Here is a 9,569-nt window from a genome sequence, read left to right as displayed (position 1 = left end):
ACTAATACACGATTATACGCTTAAACTCCTCAAAATTGTCCAGTATAATAGAGTGCTGCAGGTGTGACGTTAAAAGCCGGAAGAATAATTCTCCACTGGTTCCCTTGTGATATTCCTATGGGTTTTTATAATGGGCATTTTCAATTTATGAGTAAAATAAAGGTGTGTGGTAAACATACAGTAAGTCGATGATACTTGTAAGATTTGTTCTACAACATAAATTATACACACCCATATCGAAAACACAAATTTTGAAGCTGTTATGTCTATTTTTAAATTCTAATTAAGTAACTATAAGAATGTTTGGGGTATGTGCTGTTTATATTGTAGAACAAAACTTACAAGTATAATCAAATTATGTTTAACACGGACCTTATTTTACTCAGAAATTGAAAATTAGTTTTCAGGGTTTGACGTCACTACTGCAGCACTATATGGGGTCATCTCTCATGAAGAGAAGTCTCCGCTATGCGTCCTGTATGTGTGAACTGGAGAGTTTGGATGTGTGTTTGTGCATGTGAAACAGATGGCACCCTGTCTCTTCAGTTCCTGCTAAGCGCTGTGCTTTCCCTGGGCGTCAAGCGACAGGTGCTGGACTGCTGCTTTACAGCATAGTGAGAATGGATTCATCCCAAATTCAGCACAAAACACATACCTTCACAAACGCCCCCAATTTGTGTGTGCGCTAAAATTTATGTGTATTTTACCGCCACATAAAACAAGCAATTACATTCTCTCTCTCCCTCATCCTAAAAGCACATCACTGGTCCTGTATCACACTTTAATGTGCCTGTAAACCAGTTCGATAAGCAGGATGATTTAATAATAGTGCTTTCTGTTTTCATAGTCATAGTTAACTCTCTACTCTTGGGCCATGTCTCAATCCCATTTCTCGACTTCAGCAATCAGTATATTGTGAACATGGATTCAGGCACTAGCAATGGCCTTGATCCACTAAACATTGGGACACTGATGACTCACGTACATACATCATCAGGTCATAAAATGTAACTGGTATAAACAAAATTGCTGTATAGCATTAAATATATGTTGGCATTGTGAAATACATATTTGTCCTGCTTTTTATGTACATACAGTAAATAATGGCATTCCCACATTGAACAAATATAGTCGCTATAAATGTAATATTTCATTAGAATTATAATAAAATAAAAATACATAAATCTACAAATAAATATGAAAATTGGAGCATTTTAATCAGCATCTGACAACTAAAAATGACTGTATTATACTTGCAGGGTTTTTTATAATTAAATATAATAATTATTTTAATTATTGTAAATGAATTAAAATATAATATTTAAAGGGTTAGTTCCCCCCCAAAATGAAATTTCTGTCATTAATTACTCACCCTCATGTCGTTCCACACCCGTAAGACCTTCGTTCATCTTCAGAACACAAATTAAGATATTTTTGATAAAATCCGATGGATCAGTGAGGCATGCATTGACAGCAAGATAATTTAGACTTTCAATGCCCAGAAAGCTACTAAAAACATATTTAAAACAGTTCATGTGACTACAGTTGTAACGATCACCGTCTGTTCCTGTCACTCCCCGGACTACACTTCCCACAATTCTCCCTGTCAGTCACATGTTCACTTCACACCAATCACCTGTTGCCACATCCACCCTAGCACACCACACTGATTACCACACCCAGCTGCAGCTCATTAACAGGACTATAAAGGACTTCCAAACACACCACCTCACCGCGAAGTATTGTTTAACATTCATGTTGCAATTTCTGAGCGTTTTTCCCTGTTTGCCTTTCTGTTCCCGACCTTGTCTGTTTCCCGTGTTGATTCTCTGCTGCTTGCCTTTGGACCCCTGGATTGTTTATTGTTTCCTGTTCTATGATCGATATCTGCCTGCCTTTTGACCTACCGCCTGTACCCTGACGTCGTCCCTGCCTGTCCTTTGCTGTTCCTGTTTGCCCCTGATTAACTCTGCCTGTACGACCATCCTCACTGTAAATAAACGCTGCACTTGGATCTCCTGCCTGAGCCTCCCATTCACAACAACAGTGGTTCAACCTTAATGTTATGAAGCGACGAGAATACTCTTTGTGCGCCAAAAAAACCCCCAAAATAATTAAAAACCTGATTCCAAAAAAGTTGGGACATTGTACAAATTGTGAATAAAAAAGGAATGCAATAATTTACAAATCTCATAAACTTATATTTTATTCACAGTAGAATAACATATCAAATGTTGAAAGTGAGACATTTTGAAATGTCATGCCAAATATTGGATCATTTTGGATTTCATGAGAGCTACACATTCCAAAAAAGTTGGGACACGTAGCAATAAGAGTTAAAAGTTAAATGTACGTATAAGGAACAGCTGGAGGACCAATTTGCAACTTATTAGGTCAATTGGCAACATGATTGGGTATAAAAAGAGCCTCTCAGAGTGGCAGTGTCTCTCAGAAGTCAAGATGGGCAGAGGATCACCAATTCCCCTAATGCTGCGGCGAAAAATAGTGGAGCAATATCAGAAAGGAGTTTCTCAGGGAAAAATTACAAAGAGTTTGAAGTTATCATCATCTACAGTGCATAATATCATCCAAAGATTCAGAGAATCTGGAACAATCTCTGTGCGTAAGGGTCAAGGCCGGAAAACCATACTGGATGCCTGTGATCCTCGGGCCCTTAGACGGCACTGCATCACATACAGGAATGCTACTGTAATGGAAATCACAGCATGGGCTCAGGAATACTTCCAGAAAACATTGTCGGTGAACACAATCCACCGTGCCATTCGCCGTTGCCGGCTAAAACTCTATAGGTCAAAAAAGAAGCCATATCTAAACATGATCCAGAAGCGCAGGCGTTTTCTCTGGGCCAAGGCTCATTTAAAATGGACTGTGGCAAAGTGGAAAACTGTTCTGTGGTCAGACGAATCAAAATTTGAAGTTCTTTTTGGAAAACTGGGATGCTATGTTATCCAGACTAAAGAGGACAAGGACAACCCAAGTTGTTATCAGCGCTCAGTTCAGAAGCCTGCATCTCTGATGGTATGGGGTTGAATGAGTGCGTGTGGCATGGGCAGCTTACACATCTGGAAAGGCACCATCAATGCTGAAAGGTATATCCAAGTTCTAGAACAGCATATGCTCCCATCCAGATGTCGTCTCTTTCAGGGGAAAAAAAACAAACAGGGAAAAAAAACTCTTTCAGTTTGCAGACTGTTATAAAAAGAAGAGGGGATGCCACACAGTGGTAAACCTGGCCTTGTCCCAACTTTTTGGAGATGTGTTGATGCAAAGAAATTTAAAATCAACTTATTTTTCCCTTAAAATGATACATTTTCTCAGTTTAAACATTTGATATGTCATCTATGTTTTATTCTGAATAAAATATTGAAATTTGAAATATTTTAAATTGCATTCTGTTTTTATTCACAATTTGTACAGTGTCCCAACTTTTTTGGAATCGGGTTTGTACTTTATTCAACAATATCTAGTAAAGGGTGATTTCTAAAAACTGCTACATGAAACAAAATATGTGTAAAGCTTTGAAGCTTCATGAAGCAGTGTTTTGAAATCGCCCTTTACTAGATATTTAGTTTTTTTGGCACACAAAAAAGTATTCTTGTCACTTCATAACATTAAGGTTGAACGACTGTAGTCACATGAACTGTTTTAAATATGTCTTTAGTATCTTTCTGGGCTTTTGAAAGTCTAAATGAACTTGCTGTCAATGCAGGCCTCACTGAGCCATTGCATTTCATCAAAGATATTTTTATTTGTGTTCAGAAGATGAATGAAGGTCTTACTGGTGTGGAACGACATGAGGGTGAGCAATTAATGACAATTTTCATTTTTGTGTGAACTAACCCTTTAAAACTATATTTTGATCTTTGATCTACTTTGGTGACTGTTGGGAAAGTTCTGTAAGCTAGGACTTAAACTCGGGTCGCCCGAAGCACAACAGCGCTATATATGTCAGCGCTGCCCACTAAGCTTCACCAACTACATTTCCTTTAAATACAGATAATAAGGCTTCATCATATATTTACATTTGCACTCACCTCCTTATTATACTTACAGGATTCGATTATAATGCAAGTATAATTATATTAAATGTAACAATTATTGTAATTTTTGTTAATTATTCAAAATATAATATTTGAAAACCTACACATTTCTTAAAGACATAAAATAAGGCTTGGTCATATATTTACACTTCTTCTGATGAGTTAGCAAGATATTATAGTATTTTCAATTTCTATTTATTTATCAAGCAAAATTAAAGACAACTACCATTGACCAATGTGTTGTACAGAAATAAATAACAAACATTAAATAAAATTCAGACAAAGAGTAAACAACAAAGCACAGAATAAGTCAGACTTTTCAGGTTGTAAGCCATATCAAATAAAAAAATATAAAAGTGATGTTGATTTTGTGAAAAAGAAAAATATAGTGAGCAGCCGACACTCTCTGAATGCTGGGAATTTCGATTTTGACAATGAGACAGGTCTAAAATGTCTGACTCACCGGATAGCGAACTACTACTGAACTAGTGAGCTGATTGAAACACCTTTATTTTCAAACTGTATCATCCTGCACAGCACTCTGGGTAATAATAAATGGTTCAGACAGATCTAGCACAGTTTTGATTTAATGCGTTGTTCTCCTTTGAACACCTGAGTCAACAGCAACAGTGTTTACCTGAAGGGAAGACAAACAGAAAGTATGATGGACAGAAATGGAGAGCGATAATATCTATCATTCATTAAAGTCCAGTTATAGGGGCACAGTGTGTAATCCATTAGCCAGCTACACTTGAAGCTCTGGCTTCTCGGAAATACTGGCTTCTCTGTGTGTGCGCGCGAATATGTGTGCACTTGAAGCCCAAAGTGCCTCTATCCATCTTAAGCTGACGGAAAGACGAGTGAAATATTGATTTTACTGTTCACACTCTAGTGAAGTGCAGATAACCAGCCAAATCTGCCGAATGTGGTGTAAAGCATAACACAACTTACAGGTGCACAATGTCACACAACTAAAGACATACAACATGCTCAGCTCTCACAAGAGCATCTTTTCACTCTGTCTAGAGGTTCTTCAGCGTTAATTCAATTCAGTGCAGTCATATTCTCCACAGGGGCTGTTGCAATACATTCTAAAACAATTTGCAATGAAATGATAATGATAATATTTTTTCACATTCTCTTCCTGACTGCCCAAGGCATGGAGCTGAATGGCATCACGCAGCATTACCAACACAATTTATCTCACCTCCCCAGGTCTTGCACTCATCACACACGTTGGGTTTTCATGTTTTATGGGGACATTCCATTGACTCAAAGATTTTTATACTGTGCAAACTGTATATTCTATGCCATAACCAACCCATCACAGAAAACTTTATGCATTTTTTAATTTTTCAAAAGCATTATTTTAGAAGCCGTTTTCCTCATGGGGACTATAAATGTTCCCACAAGGACAAGGTGGTTTAAACCAGTGGTTGGGTTATATGTTTGCTCAACATGCTGGTTAGTTTTATTTAACCCAACTATTGTTTAAAAATGACTATATGGCTGGATTAAAATTAACCCAATATAGGTTGGAAGTTAAAAATCAGACACATAATTACTAGTGCCAACAATAATAATCAAAAGGTGAACATTTATTAATAAGCAATATAATATATGTTTATTGTTTAATTATTATTCATTAAACTTATTAATACATGTTCATTTATTAAACGTATTCATAAATGTTCATTTCCAACATACTTTGAGTTCATTTTAAGCAAGCAATACAGTAATTTTAAAGGTGCCCAAGAACGTTCTTTCACAAGATGTAATATAAGTCTAAGGTGTCTCCTGAATGTGTCTGTGAAGTTTCAGCTCAAAATACCCCATAGTTTTTTTTTTATTAATTTTTTTAACTGCCTATTTTGGGGCACCATTAACAATGCACTGATTTACACTCGGCGCCGCCCCTTTAAGACGCGTGCTTCCTGCCACACGAGCTGTCGACTATATTACAGCGCATTTACAAAGTTCACACAGCTAATATAACCCTCAAATGGATCTTTACAAGATGTTCGTCATGCATTTGTATATGTGTATCTACTGTCAGCTTGATTGCAGAGCCCAATGTGCGTGTGGAATTCAGCTCTAAAGTGATTCACTATATGCTTCTGTGTGTGTTGTTTGTCAGTTTCAGAGATGTGAAAGATTTGAAGATTGAATTATTGATCTCAACTCTTCAGAGATGGTCAGATTGGCTGTAAATGTAAGCTGCTGTGTTTATATCTCCTTAAAGGGAGATATATTATGCCCCTTTTCAAAGTCTTGAATTTGTTTGTTTCAAAGTCTTGATTTTGTTTTTGATTTTTGTTTTTTTGTAATAGTGAACGAAACAAGGAGTATAAATACAAGACGAACACAATGACTGACAGGTGAACTATAGAACTATAGAAACAAACAAGGGGATAATCAGAAACCAATGAAACGGGAACCAAACGGAGTAGGCAAAATAGGAACTAACAGAACAGAATAACAAAACAGAGGTCCACAACCGTGAGGGCGGAACCAGGGTGTATGCGATATCTGGTGGAGCAGAGAGGTCAACGGACCAGGGCAACATCTCCAGCCTGGAAGTCCAAGGTGGAGCTGCTGGCTTATGGGACTAAGGCGGAGATGGGGGCTCGACAGGGGTTACGATGGAGGGAGTGAGGATGACAGGGAAGCCGGAGGGAAGTAGAAGCCTGGTGGAGACGAAGGGGTGGAGAGTCGAGGCACAGCCAGAGACCCGGAAGTCCACGGTGGAGGTAGAGCAATGACTGACTGAGGCTGATCCAGATGGATGAGGGAGCCCAGAGGAGTCCCAGGGCTGGCGGACCATGGTGGAGTCGAAGGAATGCAGAGGCGATGTGGAGCCGACGGGCTCAACCTCAAGTCGAGCTGGTAGATGGGAGGCCCGAGGTGGAGCCCAAGAGCCACATGGAGCAAGCAGCGGGAGCAGAGCCGAGGAGCACAACGACACCAGTGGCTCCGATGGATCCAGGGAACTGGACAAAACCAACGGAGGAGATGGGACTACCGAATGCATGCTTCGAATTATGTGAGTAAAGTATTTATTTGGATGTTAAAAGTTTTATTCTGAGTGAATTTGAGGTTGTCCTCCGCGGCTAACGGCTAATGCTACACTGTTGGAGAGATTTATAAAGAATGAAGTTGTGTTTATGCATTATACAGACTGCAAGTGTTTAAAAATGAAAATAGCGACGGCTCTCGTCTCCGTGAATACAGTAAGAAACGATGGTAACTTTAACCTCATTTAACAGTAAATTAGCAACATGCTAACGAAACATTTAGAAAGACAATTTACAAATATCACTAAAAATATCATGTTATCATGGATCATGTCAGTTATTATTGCTCCATCTGCCATTTTTCGCTGTTGTTCTTGCTTAAATAGTCTGATGATTCGGCTGTGTGCAGCTCCAGACGTTAACTGGCTAATGCCTATTATAATGTTGGGAACATCATGGGCTTGCATTATGCAAATATTGGGGGCGTACATATTAATGATCCCGACTGTTACGTAACAGTCGGTGTTATGTTGAGATTCGCCTGTTCTTCGGAGGTCGTTTAAACAAATGAGATTTATATAAGAAGGAGGAAACAATGGAGTTTGAGACTCACTGTATGTCATTTCCATGTACTGAACTCTTGTTATTCAACTATGCCAAGATAAATTAAATTTTTTAATCTAGGGCACCTTTAAAACAATAGTTGAGTTAAATAAAACTACCCATCATGTTGGACAAACATTTGACCCATTCGCTGGGTTTGTCTATTTTCAACCCAACTTAGGTTGTTTTTAACCCAGACTTTTTTTTAGACATTTTTTAGACCGTGAACACATGTGCACAGAAACTTGTTGTTTGTGCTGCCCATGACTTATCACAGGTGTTACGCATCAGGATGTTGCTATGGAGTTTCTAAGAATGCTTGTGATGTTGTGGGTCATTGCTAGGGGCGTTGCTATGTAGTATTTAAGCTTGCTAGGATACTGTGGGGGTTGCTAGTGCATCGCTATGGAGTTGCTAAGGATGTTATGATTTTATGCGTGGTTCCCAGGTCATTGTTATGCAGCTGTCAAGGATGCTAGTATGTTGTGGGTCATTGTCAGGGTGTTACTATGCAATGTCTTTGCCATGAATGGTTGCCCACCTGCAAATTTCTGATCTCCAGATTTACGGTGTATTTTCCACCCCTTTTTATCATCTGCCAAGTCAAATATTTAAATCAGATCACTAATACTGCTCGTCTCCTCAACAAGCTCAGTACTTAGGGTTAGAGGTTTAGGAAAGTCTTGCCAAGCACTTCTAATTATAACCAAGGCATGCACAACAGCATCAGGAGTACAGATAGAAAGAGAGGAGATTTGAGGAAAGAGACATTCATGAACATAGAGAAGAAGAATCTGCTGGGAGAAGAGCAGCAGCTCTCAGCCGATGTGTGTGAGTGTGTGTGTTTTTCATTTAAAGACCAGGCTTGTTTTGTTTGATCATTCACCACAGCAAAAAGACAATGTGCTCTGCAGAAGTGACCCCATGTAATGAACTCATTAATGATTACAATTACTCTCAGTCTGAATAACAGTGATACCACAGGGATTATTAGAGCTGACAGCATAGCAACACGCAAAGAGCAATTACTTATGTTCACAGACGTATTACATGATGGAAGATGTTCAAGGAGTGCAATATAGCACACACACACACACATTTCCCATATATTGCTCATTTTTCGTTTTTCAAAGAAACACTTTAGCACAACAGCGTCTGAAGATACATTGGCTTTTTTTCTAGTGCCACTTTTCTGAAATCTAAGGTGAACAAAAATCTTGACATGAGAAAACACTTCTTCCTGCAAAAATCAATCGGACACTTTAACAGCTGAGACACGATACCTCCATCCTCAAACCTAAGAAGAAAAAAAAAAAAACATGAGGCTGGAGATACGTTTTGAAAGAGAGAAGCTGTCAAGGAAAAAGAACAGCATTTCTCTGGCGAGTGTGGATATCGGTTTCGTTATCCTCTGAAAATCCACAGCCACATATTAAATAATTTATGTTGTGTATGCAAGTGTGTGCACTTTGTTTACTTGGATCTGACACATAAAAGCAATATGTGTATCTACTGTCAGCTTGATTGCAGAGCCCAATGTGCGCGTGTTGAATTCAGCTCTAAAGTGATTCACTATATGCTTCTGTGTGTGTTGTTTGTCAGTTTCAGAGATGTGAAAGATTTGAAGATTGAATTATTGATCTCAACTCTTCAGAGATGGTCAGATTGGCTGTAAATGTAAGCTGCTGTGTTTATATCTCCTTAAAGGGGATCTATTATGCCCCTTTTCAAAGTCTTGAATTTGTTTGTTTCAAAGTCTTGATTTTGTTTTTGATTTTTGCTTTTTTGTAATAGTGAACGAAACAAGGAGTATAAATACAAGACGAACACAATGACTGACAGGTGAACTATAGAACTATAGAAACAAACAAGGGGATAATCAGAAACCAAT

Source organism: Chanodichthys erythropterus, chromosome 7 (genome assembly GCF_024489055.1).
Source record: "Chanodichthys erythropterus isolate Z2021 chromosome 7, ASM2448905v1, whole genome shotgun sequence".
Lineage (NCBI taxonomy): Eukaryota > Metazoa > Chordata > Actinopteri > Cypriniformes > Xenocyprididae > Chanodichthys > Chanodichthys erythropterus.
This window is presented reverse-complemented; position numbering follows the sequence as displayed.